Genomic DNA, 21,214 nt, shown 5'->3' on the forward strand with positions numbered 1-21,214 from the left:
AATTATCACGCCATAGCAACTGAAGAAAAACTGTATGAATTCTGCACAAGCTGTAGTATCGATAATAACAACGAGGCAGAGCTTCACATCAGCAGAAGCCAACATTAGACGTCGATTTCTGGTCACCCACTGCCCTCCCCTTGTCACCAAACACCCAAACAGCCACTCCAGCAGCAGAACAAGTGGACAAAACAGTTCTAGGTTAATTGAGACTAATACACTTTATTTTTGGAAATTTGTGGTAAGGACTATGGGACCAACCTGCTGAGGCCATCGGTCCCTAGGCTTACACACTAATTAAACTAACTTAAACTAACTCAGTCTAAGGACAATACACACAGCGATGCCCGAGGGAGGGCTCTAACCTCCGACGGGGGGAGCCGCACGAACCGTGACAAGACGCCCAAGACCGCACGGCTACCCCACGCGGCAATACATTTTATCTTTAAGTAACATCAGTATACATAAACGCCTGATGGAGAGCGAAACGTGCTCGAAACGGGTTGCAGTGTGTTTTATTAAACATAAAATAAATAAATGTGACTGGTAACAGAAAAATACAAATAATTATTCCACACAGTCACTGTTCCTGAACTTAGCCAACGTGGCTACAGTTAATACTAATAATAAAAATGCCAGGATTGTCGCCTTGAAATGTGCACTTGATCTATAGATAAATTTGTTAAAAGGATTTTTTAAGTGACCCATTCAATAGCAAGCACTGAAAACAAATCTTGCTGAGGTTTGTTGCCATCTCTTCATTGCTGATTGCTTTTTTAGATTTTGGGACAGGCTTTGACGGTGTTCCACGCCAACCCTTTGCTACTTCTTTCTGACCACAGTGTGCTTGACTGGGTTAAAATGCTGGCTGGGACGCGATGAACTGCCAGCGGGCCTATCCAATAGCTGCACTGTGACACTGTTTCTCATTTTGATTATGTACACTACTGCACGTGACCTGTAGCAAATCGCATTTTGGGCTTTTATCGAACATATGTCCCTGTATGGCTGCTTCAGTCAGTTAGGATCTACACTGAATAGTGTAAAAACTGAGTACTGGGATACAGTTCCTAGTCTAGGAGTGCTCCAAATTAACGAACAAAATCTAAAGAAGGTGAATACATTCCAGTACCTCAGTCCTGTGTGAATAGTGACGATAATATAGTGATGAAAGAGACCTGATTGTGACAGAAGGATCTCACGGAGGTCCTGTGTAACAAAGAAATGCCAATATATATGAAGGCCAAGGTATAAAACACGTTTGTCCATCTAACAGAACTGTATGGCACCGACTGCTAAGAAGAACAAGTGACCACTAAAAAACATCTCCACTTTATGAAATATGTATGGGGTGTTGAAAACGAGCCTTTTTTCCACTTCATCGTCCCTGCCGTAATACAATCCATCAAGTTCTGATATATTTCCCATGCAAAGAAAATGAGGGAAGGCAAGCATTGCTGCTTAGGTTACGTACTAAAATCAACATCTCTTTCTGTTGCCAACAGTTCAGACAGCCTGGAAAACGATTATAGATGATCATGTGGACGACCTAAGCAGAGATGGTAGGACGTCCTTAACAAAGATATTAGGATCGTTTGTATCCCCCACGAAGCGCAGGAGATCAAGAACACTGCCGTTCCGAGGTCCAAAGAAGTGGACTCCCTGACGTTGTAAAACGGTAGGATGAAGAAAATTAATTAAGGGTTCACATGCAAGATTCCTTGCGAAACTGGTAATTTAATTTTAAATCGGAACATAAGCAGATGAAAGAGCTGCATGCAAAATACCTGCAGGAGATTTTTTTTTGGTAATGTTCTAAGTAAAAATAGTAGCATAGGTAAGAGACCCACTATGCTATTGAAAGAAATACATTTCTTAAAGCATGTGCTGTGGTTGTTCCGTCCATATTGCTCAACGCGCAGCGATAAAGTGAAGCACACCTGGATCGAATCCGGCATATTAACGGCCGGTTTGGTGATCAGGTCAGCTCCAGAGTGGTTTTAGGTTGCTACGCACGCCCATTTAGGTAAATACCTGACTATACCCAAAATTCCGCATCAGAAAATGCAATGCACAAATAGCTAAAATCGCTGAAGAGCATACGGCCACAAAGTTCAAACCAAATAAGTTGACAAATCATGAAATAACGGACTCCATTACAACTGAACTCCATGTCTCTGGGATAATCGCTAGGAAGAAGAAGAAGAATATTTTATATGATCATTCGTGCATAATTAAGTATTTTGTAGTTTCAAAATTTGAACTGTAAATCTTCACTTTTCAGGATCACCAGTGAAATATAACTTAATTTCATATCTTTGTGTAAGTTTTTTAGATAAACAATTCTTTACTCGGAGGCAAATAATATAGGCGTTTGTATGACAATAAGAAAGCTGTCGTGTGATGTTTTGTAAATCGTAAAATATTTTTGTCTCGTTGGCAAATTGACGTTCCCCAGCATTCGAATAAGAGGACATTTGCAAATCCGGATCTCAAAATTACTTCAGAGGACTAAATATTACCCCAATAAACGTAACAACGAATTAGCGGAGTGGGGCAACTGCCACATTCCGGTTGCCGTGACATTTATTCGCTCCTAAAAGGGGGAAAGTTACTGCGAAACCAATATAAAAATAAGTTGACGGAATAAACAAAGTTACGAGATGTGTCGAGCAGCGTCATGCGTGAAAAAGTTCCAGTGATTTCGCCTCGTAATACGAAAAGCTGAGCCTCGGATGACCTTGTATTTAATTTGATCACCGAGGAAATACTTTCCACTTTTATCGCCTGTCCCTTGCAGCCTCGCATGATTTTCTCGTGTATGGCTGTAGAACCACCAGAACGCTATAAATTATTTCGTCGTCGTAGCTGCATTTCGGTGAAAGTGTTCGATTCGTGATTAATTAGCTCTGAGCGCTATGGGACTTAACATCCAAGGTCATCAGCCCCCTAGAACTTAGAACTACTTAACCCTAACTAACCTAAGGACGTCGCAGACATCCATGCCCGAGGCAGGATTCGAACCTGCGACCGTAGCGGTCACGCGGTTCCTGACTGAAGCGCCTAGAACCGCTGGACCACAACGGCCGGTTTCCTGATTAATTAAGGTCATTTCAGCTCATAGTTAACACGAGATGTATGTCACAGGGGATGAGACAGCGAGGGTACTATCAAATCTGTTAGGCCCCAAAAGGCAAAGATCGGTCTCTTCCTAAAGTCTTTATTGGGTTTACTACACATCCTTTCCCTCTGTGTCTGATAATCTCAGATTCGCGTCCATGTAGACTCCGATATCTCTTGACTTTTGCGTCTGACATTTTCGTGTATTTCTTTTTCGTAAAGTGCCTTCTTTATTCACATTAATAGCTCGGCATAGAGGTGCGCACTGAAGTGGAGCACTGAAGCAGATAAAACTCCGTCCAGGACTAGCAGCTAGTCTGTTACCATTGAGTTTTCAGCTGTACTACGTGAGTTTAAGAAAACGCTTCTCGCACAATTTTTCTTTACCTCATAGCTCTCTAGCTCTAGATCAGAGGAAATCTGAAATCAAACAGGGTGTTTAACTGCCACCGCGATCAACAATGTAGGGCGATAGTAACCATTGCAATATTTTTGAAATTGTCTTCTATATACTGTGTTGCATTTGGAGCATTTCAGGCGAAATTGCGAAAATTAATGAACAATCATTGTGGGCCCCATCACGGGCATCACCAATGGCTTAGATTTGGATACGCAGTCGAGTTTCAGCTACGCAGTTATCTAGTAACAAATAAGAGTATGTTGCCTGATCAGGCTATGTGAAGGATTGCAGAATAGTGTAAAGCTTGAAAAAAAAAATCATTTGGTGTACAACAGTGTCCAAATAAGCAATTCGGTGCGTCCTGATACCGAAGTGCACATATTTAATGATATAACCGGAAAATCACTTCCACATGGCTGGGAATGGTTCTTTTGGTAGCACCGAGCAAGTTGGGACAATGTTAAGATGCTGACCTCGCATTTGGGAGGGCAGTGGTTCAAATCCCCGTCTGGTCATCCTGCGCAACAAAATTAAACGATCACTTTTTCGAAACACCTTAATTATCTACCATTAAAATTTGGCTCAACGGTGCCTACAACCTTCCTCTGTAAAGGTGCTAGAGCGTGGCGTCCTCCGATGTCAGCCTTGGGCTCGGCGATGTTTAAAAAAAAAAAAAAAGTTCAAATGTGTGTGAAATCTTATGGGATTTAACTGCTGAGGTCATCAATCCCTAAGCTTTCACACTACTTAACCTAAATTACCTTAAGGACAAACACACACACGCATGCCCGAGGGAGGACTCGGACCTCCGCCGGGACCAGCCGTACAGTCTATGACTGCAGCCCCCTATATTTTTTTTCATTTTGTTCGTTATTGATCGTTGTGTTTGGTCGTTGCGGACGCCGCAAACATCCTGTTCAAGTTCGATGGTTGATCCTTCCACTCAGTTTTTTATTACAGAGGCCAACCGGCTCTCTGACCGAACACGCTGAGTTACCATGCCGGCTATCCCTAGACCGCTCGGCTAATCCCTCGCGGCGATGCTTTAAACCGTAAAGGCGGGTCCACACTGAACGCGCCGTGCCGCGCCGTGTTGCGCAAAACGGCTCTGCGCGCTCAGTGTGGACGGCGAACCGCGCTGCGCCGCGCCGTGCCGCGCAGTTTTCCGGCTGTTGTCGGTACATCAAAGGAAGTGGCGCTCAGTTTAGACGGGGCTTCGGCTCGCTCCATCTTCAGACCACGCGCGCGCTCCAACTGGAACACAGTGCTCGCCTCGGAGCGGCGCGGCGGGGCGCGGACGGCGCACTCCTCTCTGTTGCAGCTGTGCGCGGGGTGCAGCAGCGCGGCGCAGTACGGCGCGCTCATTGTGGACCCGCCTTAAGGTGTCGACATGTGCGAAAAATGCCCAGAGCTACGCAGTTCATGTGAACTGTAAGGTGGGTTAATGATCTTACATGGCACCAGATTTCACCAAAATTCTGCCCAACGGCACCGTGGACATGTCACACGATGAGATGGTCGTCACAGTCTCATGTGCGTGAAGAAAATGGCAAAGGTTCCCTCTAAGATCCACAGTTCGGGAACACCCTCGGTGACACTTAAGACACCTTTGCTGAGCATGTTAGAAGTGTACCTTCAGAAATTTCAACACCAAATCAGCCTTGCGGCTGCTATAGTCTGAGGGTTAAGCAACACCTTCGACAGCATTCAGATGGAGTTTTCTACCTTCAGATGCTACAGCAGCTGCCAGGCTGAACTGATGTTCGAGTTTCTGATAAGAACATTCGTGCTGTGCTCAGCAAAGCTGCATGGGTGGCACCGTGCGTGTTGCCGAACTGTGAGAGAGTGGAAGGGGGGCGGGGCATCGACATGGAGGGACCCTTTGCTGTTTTATTCACGTTAATCTTGCACTCCTACGTGATCACGGCATAGGAGGGAGGAAAATACGATGGCTGAAGAAGCTTTAGTACCCATTGCTGCTTCGGATCTTGATCAAATTTCGTCAAATAGTTTTGAGCGATTCCTAGTGATTTTCCAACTTGTACACGAGAGGAAAAATTGCGGTCGCGCCGCACTCCATAGTGGTACGATCACGTTCAGTGGGGATATAGCCCCACAATGTCCTTAGAGACCACTACCACCGTCATACCTTAGCAAAAGATCTTGCTTAAAACCAAAAGAAATTCTGGTCTTACGTAAAATCGATAAGCGGGTTGAAGGCTTCCATCCAGTCACTCACTGATCAGTCTGGCCTGGCAACGGAAGACAGCAAAACGAAAGCTGAACTTTTAAATTTAGCATTTGAGAAATCTTTCACGCAGGAGGATCGTACAAACATACCGCCGTCTGAGTCTCGTACAGATTCCCGTATGGAGTACATAATGATAGGCATCCCTGGGGTTTTGAAGCAGCTGAATGGGTTGAAAATAAGTAAATCGCCAGGTCCTGATGGCATTCCAATTCGGTTTTACAGAGAGTACTCTACTGCATTGGTTCCTTACTTATCTTGCATTTATCGCGAATCTCTTGGCCAACGTAAAGCCCCGAGCGACTGGAAAAAAGCGCAGGTGATGCCTGTGTATAAGAAGGGTAGAAGGACGGATCCTCAAAACTACAGACCAGTATCCTTAACATCGGTTTGTTGCAGGATTCTCGAACATATTCTCAGTTCGAATATAAAGAATTTCCCTGAGACAGAGAAGTTGCTGTCCATGCATCAGCACGGCTTTAGAAAGCATCGCTCCTGCGAAACGCAACTCGCCCTTTTTTCACATATCTTGAGAACCATGGATGAAGGGTATCAGACGGATGCTATATTCCTTGACTTCCGGAAAGCGTTTGAATCGGTACCCCACTGCAGACTCCTAACTAAGGTACGAACATATAGGATTGGTTCCCAAGTATGTGAGTGGCTCGAAGACTTCTTAAGTAATAGAACCCAGTACGTTGTCCTCGATGGTGAGTGTTCATCGGAGGTGAGAGTATCATTTGGAGTGCCCCAGGGAAGTGTGGTAGGTCCGCTGTTGTTTTCTATCTACATAAATGATCTTTTGGATAGGGTGGATAGCAATGTGCGGCTGTTTGCTGATGATGCTGTGGTGTACGGGAAGGTGTCGTCGTTGAGTGACTGTAGGAGGATACAAGATGACTTGGACAAGATTTGTGATTGGTGTAAAGAATGGCAGCTAACTCTAAATATAGATGACTGTAAATTAATGTAGACGAATAGGAAAAAGAATCCTGTAATGTTTGAATACTCCATTAGTAGTGTAGCGACACAGTCACGTCGATTAAATATTTGAGCGTAACATTGTAGAGCGATATGAAGTGGGACAAGCATGTAATGGCAGTTGTGGCGAAGGCGGATAGTCGTCTTCGGTTCATTGGTAGAATTTTGGGAAGATGTGGTTCATCTGTAAAGGAGACCGCTTATAAAACACTAATACGACCTATTCTTGAGTACTGCTCGAGCGTTTGGGATCCCTATCAGGTCGGATTGAGGGAGGATATAGAAGCAATTCGGAGGCGGGCTGCTAGATTTGTTACTGGTAGGTTTGATCATCACGCGAGTGTTACGGAAATGCTTCAGGAACTCGGGTGGGGGTCTCTAGAGGAAAGGAGGCGTTCTTTTCGTGAATCGCTACTGAGGATATTTAGAGAACCAGCATTTGAGGCTGACTGCAGTACAATTTTACTGCCGCCAAGCCGAGCGGTTCTAGGCGCTACAGTCTGGAGCCGCGCGACCGCTACGGTCGCAGGTTCGAATCCTGCCTCGGGCATGGATGTGTGTGATGTCCTTAGGTTAGTTAGGTTTAAGTAGTTCTAAGTTCTAGGGGACTGATGACCTCAGAAGTTAAGTCCCATAGTGCTCAGAGCCATTTGAACCATTTTGAACTGCCGCCAACATACATTTCGCGGAAAGACCACAAAGATAAGAGAGATTAGGGCTCGTACAGAGGCATATAGGCAGTCATTTTTCCCTCGTTCTGTTTGGGAGTGGATCAGGGAGAGAAGGTGCTAGTTGTGGCACGAGGTACCCTCCGCCACGCACTGTATGGTGGATTGCAGAGTATGTATGTAGATGTAGATGTAGATGAAACGTCCGAGGGTGTCAGCAGTTTCAAAGGTCGTCAAGAACATCTTCCTGTTGATCTTCGCACTGCGAACTGTCGTTTTGAACCGCGAAATGTGTGGGATTCAACGCCCCAGGGAAAGGGTTGATTTCATTGACGCTCTTCATGCTATCCCCTGAGGCCTTTTCGTGTCGATTCTGAGCGGCAGAGTGTCTGAAATGTTTTCCTTGTCCACCCATGGGAAAACCGCGTGATTTCAATGCTGGACGCCGTGGTTCTGGCCTCCATCGCAGAGACGTCAAACTAATCGGTGATACAAGGGTAAGAAAGGATGTGATGACATCCTCATCGTGTGACACGTCCACGGTGGCGTTGGGCAGAGTTGTGTTGAAATCTGGTGCCAATGTAAGATCGCTAACCCACGTTACAATCCACATGAACTTCTGAGGTGCGGGCTTGTTTTCGCATCTACATCTACATCTACATGGATACTCTGCAAATCACATTTAAGTGCCTGGCAGAGGGTTCATCGAACCACCTTCACAATTCTCTATTATTCCAATCTCGTATAGCGCGCGGAAAGAATGAACACCTATATCTTTTCGTACGAGCTCTGATTTCCCTTATTTTATCATGGTGATCGTTCCTCCCTATGTAGGTCGGTGTCAACAAAATATTTTCGCATTCGGAGGAGAAAGTTGGTGACTGGAATTTCGTGAGCAGATTCCGTCGCAACGAAAAACGCCTTTCTTTTAATGATTTCCAGCCCAAATCCTGTATCATTTCTGTGACACTCTCTCCCATATTTCGCGATAATACAAAACGTGCTGCCTTTCTTTGAGCTTTTTCGATGTACTCCGTCAGTACTATCTGGTAAGGATCCCACACCGCGCAGCAGTATTCTAAAAGAGGGCGGACAAGCGTAGTGTAAGGAGTCTCCTTAGTAGGTCTGTTACATTTTCTAAGTGTCCTGCCAATAAAACGCAGTCTTTAGTTAACCTTCCCCACATTTTCTATGTGTTCCTTCCAATTTAAGTTGTTCGTAATTGTAATACGTAGGTATTTAGTTGAATTTACGGCTTTTAGATGAGACTGATTTATCGTGTTCCTTTTAGCAGTCATGTGGATGACCTCACACTTTTCGTTATTTAGGTCCAACTGCCACTTTTCTCACCACTCAGATATTTTTTCTAAATTGTTTTGCAGTTTGTTTTGATCATTTGATGACTTTATTAGTCGATAAACGACAGCGTCATCTGCAAACAGCCTAAGACGGCTGCTCAGGTTGTCTCCCAAATCGTTTATATAGATAAGGAACAGCAAAGGGTCTCTAACACTACCTTGGGGAACGTCAGAAATCACTTCTGTTTTACTCAATGACTTTCCGTCAATTGCTTCGAACTGTGACCTCTCTGACAGGAAATCACAAATCCAGTCACATAACTGAGACGATATTCCATAAGCACGCAATTTCACTACGAGCCGTTTGTGTGACACAGTGTCAAAAGCCTTCCGGAAATCCAGAAATACGGAATCGATCTGAAATCCCTTGTCAATAGCACTCAACACTTCATGTGAATAAAGAGCTAATTGTGTTTCACAGGAACGATGTTTTTCTAAACCCATGTTGACTGTGTGTCAATAGACTGTTTTCTTCGAGGTAATTCATAATGTTCGAACACAATATATGTTCTAAAATCCTGCTGCATATCGACGTTAACGATATGGGCCTGTAATTTAGTGGTTTATTCCTACTACCTTTCTTGAATATTGGGGTATCGATACCTTACTGTTTGAAGCATCGCCGAGCCCAAGGGTGATGTCGGAGGGCGCCACGCCCTTGCACGATTACAAATGAAGGTTATAGGGGCACCTTTGAGCCAAATTTCAAACTTATGCTTTGGAATACGAGGCAATTACAGTGTACAGAAAAGCGAAACGCTTGTTCATCATATATTTCTTGGTTGTCTGTGGAGGTTTGCGTGTGAAATCAAACGAGTTTGACCAGCAGACATATATTAAACGTTGTCTGCAGACAGTACCATTAACTTGCAGACAAATATTTCTTGTCTGGCCAACGATTTAGTCGATAATAGATTTCAAAGTTATTTTTTTTATGGGAATGTCCTTCGGAAAATGGCCTTTAGCTGGAACAGGCAACCGTACGAATGTCATAACAAGTAACTGCTTTGGAGACTTCCTGAGTTGTGTAGACAATACGTGGCGAATACATATAAGGAAAAGTGTGCCACATTCGTCCAGCGGCAGCCACCATGCAGCTCTGCCAACCAAACCCGGAAGTAGTAAATTGTTTCATAAGCTACGACTCTCCTTCAGACCGTTTGCTACTGAAACTTTGCGTACATTTTGTGACCAATTTGCTTCGTTTAGACGAAACAGTTCCATGAAATAGTTGTAAGGTAAATAGTAACCCCCCCCCCCCCCCTGCTTCGCATGGACAGCACCAGGTACAGTGGTGTGAGTTCAAATAATTGCAGCGGCCTTTGAAATAGACCATTTCGTGAAGTTTATCTATCCGGAAACGTTTGATCCAGAAATTGAAGGACCTTCAGGGATCCGTGAGGTGGTGCTGTGTCCTGCTACGTATAATATGGCGTCAGGTAGTGGGTGTTCCAGCTGTGCAATAGCAAACGATTGTGACATGTCCAGGCAGACACCGCTGTTGACGCTAGACTCGCTGAAAAAGGATGGAAGATAATGCAATCGTATGTAAGTCCGCACCACACATAGACTTTGGCACTGTCTGTTTCCATTTCGCGTGTAATATGAGAACTCTTTAACCCCCATATATGAACGTTATGACGGTTCAGTATGCAGGATACCCGAAAAGTTGACTCATCGTAGAAAAATCGTAGAAAAAATCGTAGAAAAAAATGATGTCAGTCATCGACATCAGTATGAGGTGTGAGAACCACAGGCATGAATACACTCTTGTATTCTTTACAACATGGAAGCAAACAGCCTCCGAATGTCACCTTGAGCAGTTTATTGCCATTCCTGGAACTCGTGCTGTGTCAGTCAGTTCATGAAGATTGCTGGCTGGAGACTAGAATGAAAGTATACGTCTTCACATCATATACTGTGGTGTCACCGCCAGACACCACAATTACTAGGTGGTAGCCTTTAAATCGGCCGCGTTCCGTTAGTATACGTCGGACCCGCGTGTCGCCACTATCAGTGATTGCAGTCCGAGCGCCGCCACACGGCAACTCTAGAGAGACTCCCTAGCAAAATGGTTCAAATGGCTCTGAGCACTATGGGACTTAACAGCTGTGGTCATCAGTCCCCTAGAACTTAGAACTACTTAAACCTAACTAACCTAAGGACATCACACACATCCATGCCCGAGGCAGGATTCGAACCTGCGACCGTAGCGGTCGCGCGGTTCCGGACTGCGCGCCTAGAACCGCGAGACCACCGCGGCCGGCACTCCCTATCACTCGCCCCAGTTGTACAGCCTACTTTGCTAGCGATGGCTCACTGACTACATACGTTCTCAATTGCAGAGACGACAGTTTAGCATAGCCTTCAGCTGCGTCATTTGCTACGACCTAGCAAGGCGCCATGTTCTTCAAGAATGTATTCTGAACTGATAATATTGAGAATCATGTACCGTCAAGAGCGACGTTCATCATTAATGGATTAAAGTTAAGTATCAAACTAATTACGTCCGCTTTCTGAATTCTAATTCCTTGTCATGTTCCAGACCTCACGTCAATATAGTCCTTCCCTCCTCACGCCAGCCTGCGTGAGCTAAAACGCGTGCATTTCGGCCTCCTCTAGTAACACGGTGTTGGCTCTTCTGCCAACACAACATATACCAGACATGCTTTATGGGAGACAATTTTGGGGCAAGATAAGCCAATCAAGGGTCAGTACAGTCCTCAAGGCAGTTTTGGTATGAACTGCAGTGTTCATACGTTGCACATGTACGTCCTCTGTGGCGTGACACCCGCTCGAAAAGTTCCAGCGATGTTAGACACACCAAAGAGCCATAATGTATTCTCACCACTTTTCATCCGTAGCATAGGCTTTTTTCTCAAGCGAAAATATAGAAAATAAGAACGAAATTATAATCAACATATCCCACAGGCATGGAAATAACGGAGTGTAAGTTTCGTAACGTCCAGTCAAGGTGTCCATCGTGTAACATTTCCCATTGTCACACTGACAATTGGAGCAAGGAGTAGTAGTGTTCCAGAGCGTAAATAAAAGTAACATATTGCGCATAAACAGGCAAGGAGGTCGATTAGGATTCGATTACACTATTGCTGATGTCGCTGTTTTATTGCTGTTGTGATTTTCAGTCCGAAGACTAGTTTGATGCTGCTCTCCACGCAACTTTATTCTATACAAGCCTCTTCATCTACATCTACAGGAATACTCCGCAAATCACATGTAAGTGCCTGACACAGGAGTCATCGAACCACCTTCACAATAATTCTCTATTATTCCGAAGTAGAACAGCGCGCAGAAGAAACGAACACCTATATCTTTCCGCGCGAGCTCTGATTTCCCTTAGTTTATTATGATGATCGTTTCTACGTATGTAGGTCGGCGTCAACAAAATATTTTCCCATTCGGAAAGTTGGTGATTGAAATTTCTGCTGCATCGAAAAAGTCTTTGTTTTAATGTCGTCCACCCCAAAACCTGTATGATGTCCGTGACACTCTTTTCCCTGTTTCGAGATAATACAAAAAGTGCTGCTCTTCTTTGAACTTTTTCGATGTATTCCATTAATCCTATCTGGTAGGGATCCCAGACCGCGCAGCAGTACCCCAAAAGAGGACGGACAAGCGTAGTGTAAGCAGTCTCTTTCAATAGATCTGTTACATTTTCTAAGTGTTCTGCCAATAAAATGCAGCCTTTGGTTTGCCTTCCCCGCAACATTTTATATGTGTTCTTTCCAATTTAAGTTGTTCGTAATTGTAATTCGTAGGTATTTAGTTGAATTTACGAACTTTAGATTTGATTGATTTATTGTGTTACCGAAATTTAATTGATTCCTTTTAGCACTCATTTGGAAGACCGAGCACTTCTCATTATTTAGGGTCAATTTCCAGTTTACGCACCACTCAGATATCTTTTCTAAATCGTTTTGCAATTTGTTTTGATCCTCTGACGAGTTTACTAGACGATAAACAGAGCATCATCTGCAAACAACCTGAGAAAGCCGCTCAGATTGTCCCCTGAATCGTTTATATAGGTATATAAGGAACAGCAGAGGGCCTATAACGCTACCTTGGGGAAAGCCAGAAATCCCTTCTGTTTTACTCGATGACTTTCGGTCAGTCACTACGAACTGTGACCTTTCTGATAGGAAATCACGAATCCAGTAACATGACTGAGATGATATTCCATAAGCACGCAATTTGGTTACAAACCGCTTGTGTGGTACAATGTCAAAAGTCTTTCGAAAATCTAGAAATACGGAATACATTTGAAATCCATTGTCAATAGCACTCATCACTTCGTGCGTGTAAAGAGCTAGTTGTGTTTTACAAGAATGATGTTTTATAAATCCATGTTGACAGTGTGTCAATAGACCATTCTCTTCAAGGTAATTCATAATGTTCGAACACAATATCTCCGAATAACTACTGGAACCTACACCTTTTGAACCTGCTTACTGTATTCATCTCTTTGTCTGCCTCTGCAATTTTAACCCCCCCGTCTCCCCCCCCCCCCCCCCCCCCACACACACACACTTCCCTCCAACACTATAATGGAAATCCCTTAGGGTCTCAGAATGTGTTCTATCAACCGATCCATTCTTTTAGTCGAGGAATGTCACAAATTTCTTTTCTCCCCTATTCTGTTCAGTGCCTTTTGATTAATCATATTACCTATCCATCTAATTTTCAGCATAATTCTGTAAACTACATTTCAAAATCTTTTATTCTCTTCTTGTCTGAACTGTTTATCATCCACTTTTCACTTTAATGGAAGGCTGTGCTCCAGACAAATACCTTCAGAAAAGACTTCCTAACATTCAAGTTTATGTCCGATATTAACAAAGTTCTCTTTTTCAGAAACAGTTTTTTGCCATTGCCATTCTTAAGTTTATATCCTTCTTATGTCCACCAAAACCAGTTATATGCTACTCCAATAGCAAAATTTATCTACTACTTTTAGTGTCTCGTTTCCTAATCTAATTATCTCAGCATCGCCTGATTCAATTCGACTACATTCCATTACCCTCGCTTTGCTTTTGTTCTTGTCCATCTTGGTGATAAAACACAGGAAACAAAACCAACTTCAACATACCCGGAAGCAACCGTTCGGAGCGCTCAAATGTGAAATTATCACTTAAACTTACCGTAGTAAATGCAAATGGTAGGCTGTGATTCGTTGCAAAAATCGTCAGGAATGCAGCTCATCCACGAAATATGCGGCTTACAAAATATTCGTTCTAGTGATTCTTCAGTAATGTTCGTTAATCTGGGACCCATATGAACTTCTGTAACCACGAGAGCTTTACGGAGATGTTCTACGAACTCCAGTGGCAGGTGCTACAAGAGATGAGTTCTGCATCATAGAGATGTTTGTTGTTAAAATTCCGAGAGCGTACGCTCCAAGGAGGATGGGGAAACGTATTACTTCCTCCCTCACACGTCTCGCAAAATGACCACGACAGAAAAATCAGCGAAATTAGAACTTACGCTCAGACTTACCGATAGTCGTTCTTCCCTTACATCATTAGCGAATGGAACAGGAATAGGGGGAAATGATGGTACCAGAAGTACCCTCGGTCACATACCGTAAGGTAGCGTGTGGAGTATAGATGTGGATCTAGACAAAGAGGCCTCAGGTTTTCAGCGGTCAACTCGTCGGGCAAATAACTGGATCAAGCTCCTGAATCACGTATACGTGTCACAGAAGTAATCGAACATGATGGCCCGATCGTTGAGGTCACTGGATTTCAGTAATGGACGAAAGAAGGAGTCACAAATATATGAACAAAATATTAGTGACTTACTTAAAAGAGCACACTGCTCGCTTTGGGACGCTAAAGATAATACAGAACTGATAAGCGGTCATGTTGCCCATGCATAATGTGCATACCTACGAACATTTCTGCCAGTATTCCTGCTAGTAGTGAAGAGAGTAACGCCATATCTAAATCCCGCATCCCTGACCACTACCTTTCCCACGTGCAAGATGGAACTCGAATCCACCGCCTCCATTTTACGTGACTGCAGCAGCACTCTCAGTGTGCTCACTGTTTATGCTGTTCTCTAGAGCAACGTATCGTCGCTGGGTAAGCGAGCGTCTTTCTCTCAGGCAATCGAGTGTTTATATGATTCTCATGTCCCAGCCTTTAACCTTGTGTAAGATATCTAGATGTCTGAAGTCGCGACATTGGTACAACTCTGTGGGGATTTGGTACGAAGACTGTTAGCAATATAACCTGATGGTGTTCTATTGAACGAAACCGGTTGTGAAATAGTAAATGTGTATGAATACAGCTGTGGTGGTATTTCATCAGCACGACGGGCGTTCAATAAGTAATGCAACACTTTTTTTCTCGACCAATTTCGACCGAAAAAAGTGCGGAATTTCTTGTGGGACGTCGTGGGATATTCTAGCTTCAGTCCCTTTAATTTCATGAAGTTCCGATAGGCGGCGACGGTCTACGTAGCCTTCAAAAAGGCGACTGTAACGGATGCGAGTTCCAAGTAGAGAGCTGTCATTGAGTTTCTTCTGGCGAAAACCAGAGCACAGCAGGTATTTATAGGCGCTAACAGAGTGTCTACAGAGACCTGGCAGCGGACAAATGCACGGTGAGTCGTTGGGCGAGGCGTCTATGATCATCACAACAAAGTCGTGCAAATCTGTCCGATCTCTTGCGTGCCGACCAGCTGCACACAACTGCAATGTTGCAACTTACGGTCACTCTCATGACGGATCACAATGAAACAACTTCAGCGTGTTAGTCGTTACAAAAATGCAAACAAACTTCTCCGTCTCCATGACAACGCAAGGCCTCACACAAGTCTGAGGACCCGAGAGGAGCTGACAAAACTTCACTGGGCCGTTTTTCCTCAGCCACACTATAGCCCAGGTCTCGCACCTTCCGACTTCCATCTGTTTGTCCCAGTGAAGGACGCACACTGCGGGAAGCAGTACGTTTATGATGGGAAGGTTATCGATGCAGGAAGGCGTTGGCTCCGACGTCGACCAGTGGAATGGTACCATGAGGCAGAAAGGCTCTTGCTGTAAGGCGGCGTAAGGCCGTCGCATTGAACAGAGATTATGTTGAAAAAACGATGTTGTAGCCAAAAGAGTGGACAATACTATGGTGCATTGGAATCCTGAATAAAACGAACCTGATTTCAGAAAAAATGTGTTGCATCACTTTTGTCTTATTAACAAGAATCAGTTTGGAGTTAAAGAAGATTAAGATTATTTACTTCTTCATTGATTTCATCGCCGTCGCTCCATTCATTTAATTTTAGTGAATCTGTTTCACTTGATTTACACAAATGAGCCAAAATATTATGATCACTGCCACCCTCGCCTCGTAATTGCGTTACGGACACGTCACGCGGCGAGAAAAGAATATAATCGGAGCAGAGACGAATGGGGAATCATTCTAGCGATCATACGAGCCGCTAATGGGGAACTCTACTGAAATAAGCCATTTTGGCAAAGGCAGAGTGTTATGACCGAACACCCGGGAACGAGCACCTCGGAAAGACGAGGCTGGTCGGTTGTTGCCGTACTGCTGTCGTGAGAATCCATGGAAAATTATTGAACGACGGTGAAACCACGAATAGTCGAAAGGTCGTTGAACGTTTGCGCCTTATGGCAGAAAGTGGAAGTCGGAGACTTGCCCACTTTTTATATCAGGCGGTGATCTATGACAGATGTGAAGACAGAGTAGGATGCGGTGTAGGTACAAGCGTTTCGGAGAACACAGCTGAGTGCACATTGTTAAACATGGGACCCTGCAGCACACGACCCCTCCGTGCTCCCATGTTGACCTAAGACATCGTCAATTACGATTGCATTTGGTGCGGAATAATCGAGATTGAACCATGGATAAGTTGAAACGTGTCCCTAGTGGGATGGATTACGTTGCTTGTAACACCAGGTCCATGGTCGTGTCCAGACCCAGGCGAACAACTGCTCGAAACATGCACCACGCCACGAACGCAGTAATACGCTATGGGGCACAGTCATCTGGCCATCCATGGGACTTTTGGCCGTAACTGAAGGCACCATGACAGCCGCGCACTACGTGAACATTATCTGTGCCAGTTGCATCCAGCCAAACTAGATGTCTTTCTTGATGGCGATGGCATCTTCCCAGGAAGATACCTGTCCGCATCACAATGCCAGCATCAAACTTCATTGGTTTGGGGAGTATGACAGTGTACTCAGTTTGATGGCTTGGTCACTAAATTCTCCCGATCTGAACGCGATGGACCACATATACGACGCTATTCGACGACAGATCCGCGCCAACGAAACACCGGCCCGTAATTTACGGGAACTGTATGACCTGTGCGTAGACTTCTAGTGCCACATACGTCTGGAAACCTGCCAAGGGCTTGTCGAATTCGTGGCACCCAGAATCCAGGCACCCAGAATACGTTCCAAAGGGGGACCAACTCGCAATTAGACAGGTGGTCATAATGTTTTGGCTGCTCAGAATACAATCCTTGTGGGTGAGTAAGCCACGGTCCTCGGCCGACTACGTTCCTCCCAGTGATGCTACTCCCACATACCCCGTCCGATAACCTCTGGTGGCTGTGTTCTGAAATTATATGTGGAAACATGAGTGGCAAAGAATGTTTGAGACAAGCATAGAAGAGAGTTCAGATAACCTGATGGATAAGACGACTTCAAGCGAAAAGCAGGAAATCCGGGTTCAAGTCCCAGTTGCACAGATTTTCATTTCCACTAAATCGTTTTATTACATCATACGAATACTGATTCGAAGGTTCTTGTGCTCCGTTTTCTGAGTTATCCCACAACACGTTTGACTTCGTAACTTTCGACTCTGTCTTTTATGGACCGGGGTTCTTCATCTCAAATATTTTCTCTTCTTTATCATTCCTGTAATTTTATATCTTTGAAGCTGTATTCTTATGTTTAAGACTGATTTGAAACTGCTCTCCATGTTAGTGTATCCCATGGAAACCTCGTAATATTTCCGTAACTACTACATCTTACATCTATTGCAACCTACTTACTACAGCCAATCCTTGGTCTCCTTCTACAGTTTTTAGCACACCAAACTTCCTTCCATTACCAAACTGACGAATCTTTGATGCCTCAGGATGTGTCCTTTCAATCGATTCCTTCTTTTAATCAAGTTCAGTTTATTTTCTCCCTTGTTCTATTCAGCGCTTCCACATTAGATATCCAATCTGCCCGTCTAATCATCTGTGTTCTTCTGTAGCACCATGTTTCAAAAGCTCTTCTTCTCTTCTTGTCTGAATTGTTCATCGTCCGCATTTCACTGGCGTGCAAGGCTACACTCCAGACAAATATCTTCAGAAAATATTTCTGAACACTTCGATTTATTTCAGGTACTATAAATCGTTTATATGATCATCGCAGAAACATTCTGTTTATGTAGGTGTAGTTAGCGGCGGTGCCCTAAGATAATGGATGCCTGCTCTTATTAAAACTTTTCCTCAGCTGTACAGCAGCGAGCAGGCCAACCTTTGCAGGTTTCCATCCTTCGTGACTTCCATTTCGGCATGACGTTTATTTTTTTCTCATCTTTCTCCTCAGACAACAAATTTCTTTGACGTGTGAATTCCTTTTTCTGTAGTGCTTTTTACTTTCGGGCGTATCGCGTGAGTACTCACCTGCGAATCTTCTCCGGAGCTACGTTCACTTTATCCGACACGCTGTCCGTACGGGAAGCCTCACTGCCCCCCTCCCCCCTCCTTGCCCCTTCCGGGCTCTCAAAAATAAACGTTGCCACTTCAGTTAGGTCCTAGCGCGGAGACTCATTAGCCCATCGTGATAGGAATCCGTCTCGTCCCTAACAGCTACTCTGCATAGACCTTACCTTTTCTTGTTGGCTTAGGCTACGGTGCGCAATTGCACGAGCTTCCCAGGATATTCATTATCTCGCTAATGGGTCTCTTAATTAAAATGTTTCGTGACGAGACGGGTGGTTGGCGGCGGATCGGCCATCACGGGGAGGCTTATTTACAATGCAAATGGGGGGGGAGAAATGGACGCGTATGGGCCGGTACGTTGTTGGTGGCACGATCATGTGACGCTCGACGTGACCGCCACTGTCTTTAATTGCACGTATCTGCCAGCCATCGGCGCACACGATCGCCTGCGTGGTTTGCGATGCCGACGACACGCGCCTCGTTACATCTCACCACGCATTTGCGCCGGCCATCAGTTAAGTGCGTTACGCAACGCGCGGTTCCGCACTCCCCAGCGCTTAAGCTCGATTCAGACGGACGTCAACGGAAAGGAGCGGAAGACGTTACCGGAAATGCCACACCAGACGGAACGGCAGCACAGCGTCGCTTAGTTCTGTACCTAACTATGAAAGTGACGTTACGAGATCTGTGATACGAAAGTTGGACTGTAGGACAAGAATTAAGGAGCCAGCAATAAAAAATTTATTAATGGCCATAGCAAAATTCATAACCGATGTTCTCGACAAAGTTTGTATGGTGATCTAGTGAGAAGTGAAACCGCGTGAAAAATTTACTCACTAAAAAACTCTGTAGCTGAAGAATTAACAATATCCACCAAATAGGTTTAATATGTTACATAGCACTTAAATGTGTAGAACTCGTAATATTTACAATCACTGCACAAAACAGAACCTCATGTCTCACAACAACAGATACACCTGGAAACGTCGGAAACGACGCATTCCGTCATGTGATTCTAAAATTAGTCACTAGATTGAAACACCGATCAGGAAACATCATGTTTCCCTATGTACACTACCCTCCAGGTACAACACTCTCCCTTACCAAATAGCTTCAAAATCAAGTGTATATTTCTCCTTCACTAAAGCAGACTTTTTCACCGTTAAAAGTAGGTTGTCGTATGGAAGTCGTGTGTCCTTATTTACGCACAGTGTAGTTTTTTCCTTTGCCCAGCTACTGTAAGTGTTAAATAATTTTTGTCTTTCAGGTCTCTGATCTTTTTTTTATGATGAACAGGCATGAGAAACGTATACAAGTTCTCCTGGAGCCTTTGCAGTATGTCACGAAAACAAACCAAACAATATAACATCAACCAATGAGACAAAAAGCAGAAAACAGTATTATAACATGAGTGAGCTTGGCAAGAATACATTAGCAGACGACACCTACCCACGTCCTCCCCCTCCGCCCCCCCCCCCACCCCCCCCCCCCCCCCGTACCTCTTGCCAACGTCAAGTTCAATACATTCTTCCCGAGAAACACTGACGTTGACGCCCCGTTACGTTGACGACCTGTGCGAATGTCACAATTTGAAATGCGTTGTAGAATGTTCGACATTCTGTTCCGTCACGTGTGAGTCGACCTTAAGCCGACTAAACACGTCTGTGCGCCACTTGCGTAACAAATTTCCTGAAACAACGACGAATGCTCTGCTCTCCTTGGTGGTGAAGTTCCTTAGCGCGTCTTGATCCAGGTCAGAAGGTCAGGCGGGAAGCGTTGTAGCCGATCCCCGATGTATTCAATCTGTACATAGTGCATGTACAAAAGAAAGCCTAGGAGAAACTTGGAAAAAGAATTACAATTTTGGGACAAGAAATAAAAAAAAGCTTCGGGGTTTAGCGGTGACATTATAACGCTGTTAGAAACAGAAAAGAACTTGGAATAGCAGATGATCGGAATGGATAGTGTCATGAAAAGATGTTACTATGTTTACCAGGAAGGTCTCTGAGGAGAGATGTAACTAACAGACGAGAGCATTTGAAACATGTTATAAGCTTAAAAAAATTAAATTGGTAATATATGTACATGCTTTTAGAATTATTAATTACGTAGGACAAATTTCATGGAAAGACACAAAAAACACGAACTGACAACGTTTTGTGATTAAAATTTTGTATATTCTGATTCGCATGTTGAAAAATAACATGGTTTGTGGAGAAACCCTTTTCAGTTCCAAATTGTGTGTAACTACCTTATTTTGTGAGAGATGTGTGATGGTTCTTGTATACACGATGTTTTCCAGTACGTTCGAAAATGGGTAGTTAGTGAGACTGATGGGTTAATTAGAAATTATGTCTCACTACTTTTCTTGTAAAGGGACCCGACAATACCAGTTTCAGTCTGTCTGGAAATATCCCTTTTGATTGCGCTGTATTGGATATGCGCTTGAATACATTGCATATCTGCAAAGAAGAATAGGATTTTAGTACTTTACTTGATATACTATCAACGCCTTGAGAGCTTTTCTTATTGAGGGAGTTAATTGCATTTTTAATTTCTTTGGCAAAAAGTGAAGTGATTGTAATTTGTCTGTATGTACGTGGAATTACCTCTTAAAGCTCTTTCTACTGCTTTATCACATGAATTGCACCTGTCAATCTTCTGAGCGACTTCCAGAAAGTGATTATTAAATGTGTTGACTACGTGGCTGCTGTCATTTACAATTTGGTTGGTT

This window comes from Schistocerca serialis, chromosome 3, assembly GCF_023864345.2.
Source record: "Schistocerca serialis cubense isolate TAMUIC-IGC-003099 chromosome 3, iqSchSeri2.2, whole genome shotgun sequence".
NCBI lineage: Eukaryota > Metazoa > Arthropoda > Insecta > Orthoptera > Acrididae > Schistocerca > Schistocerca serialis.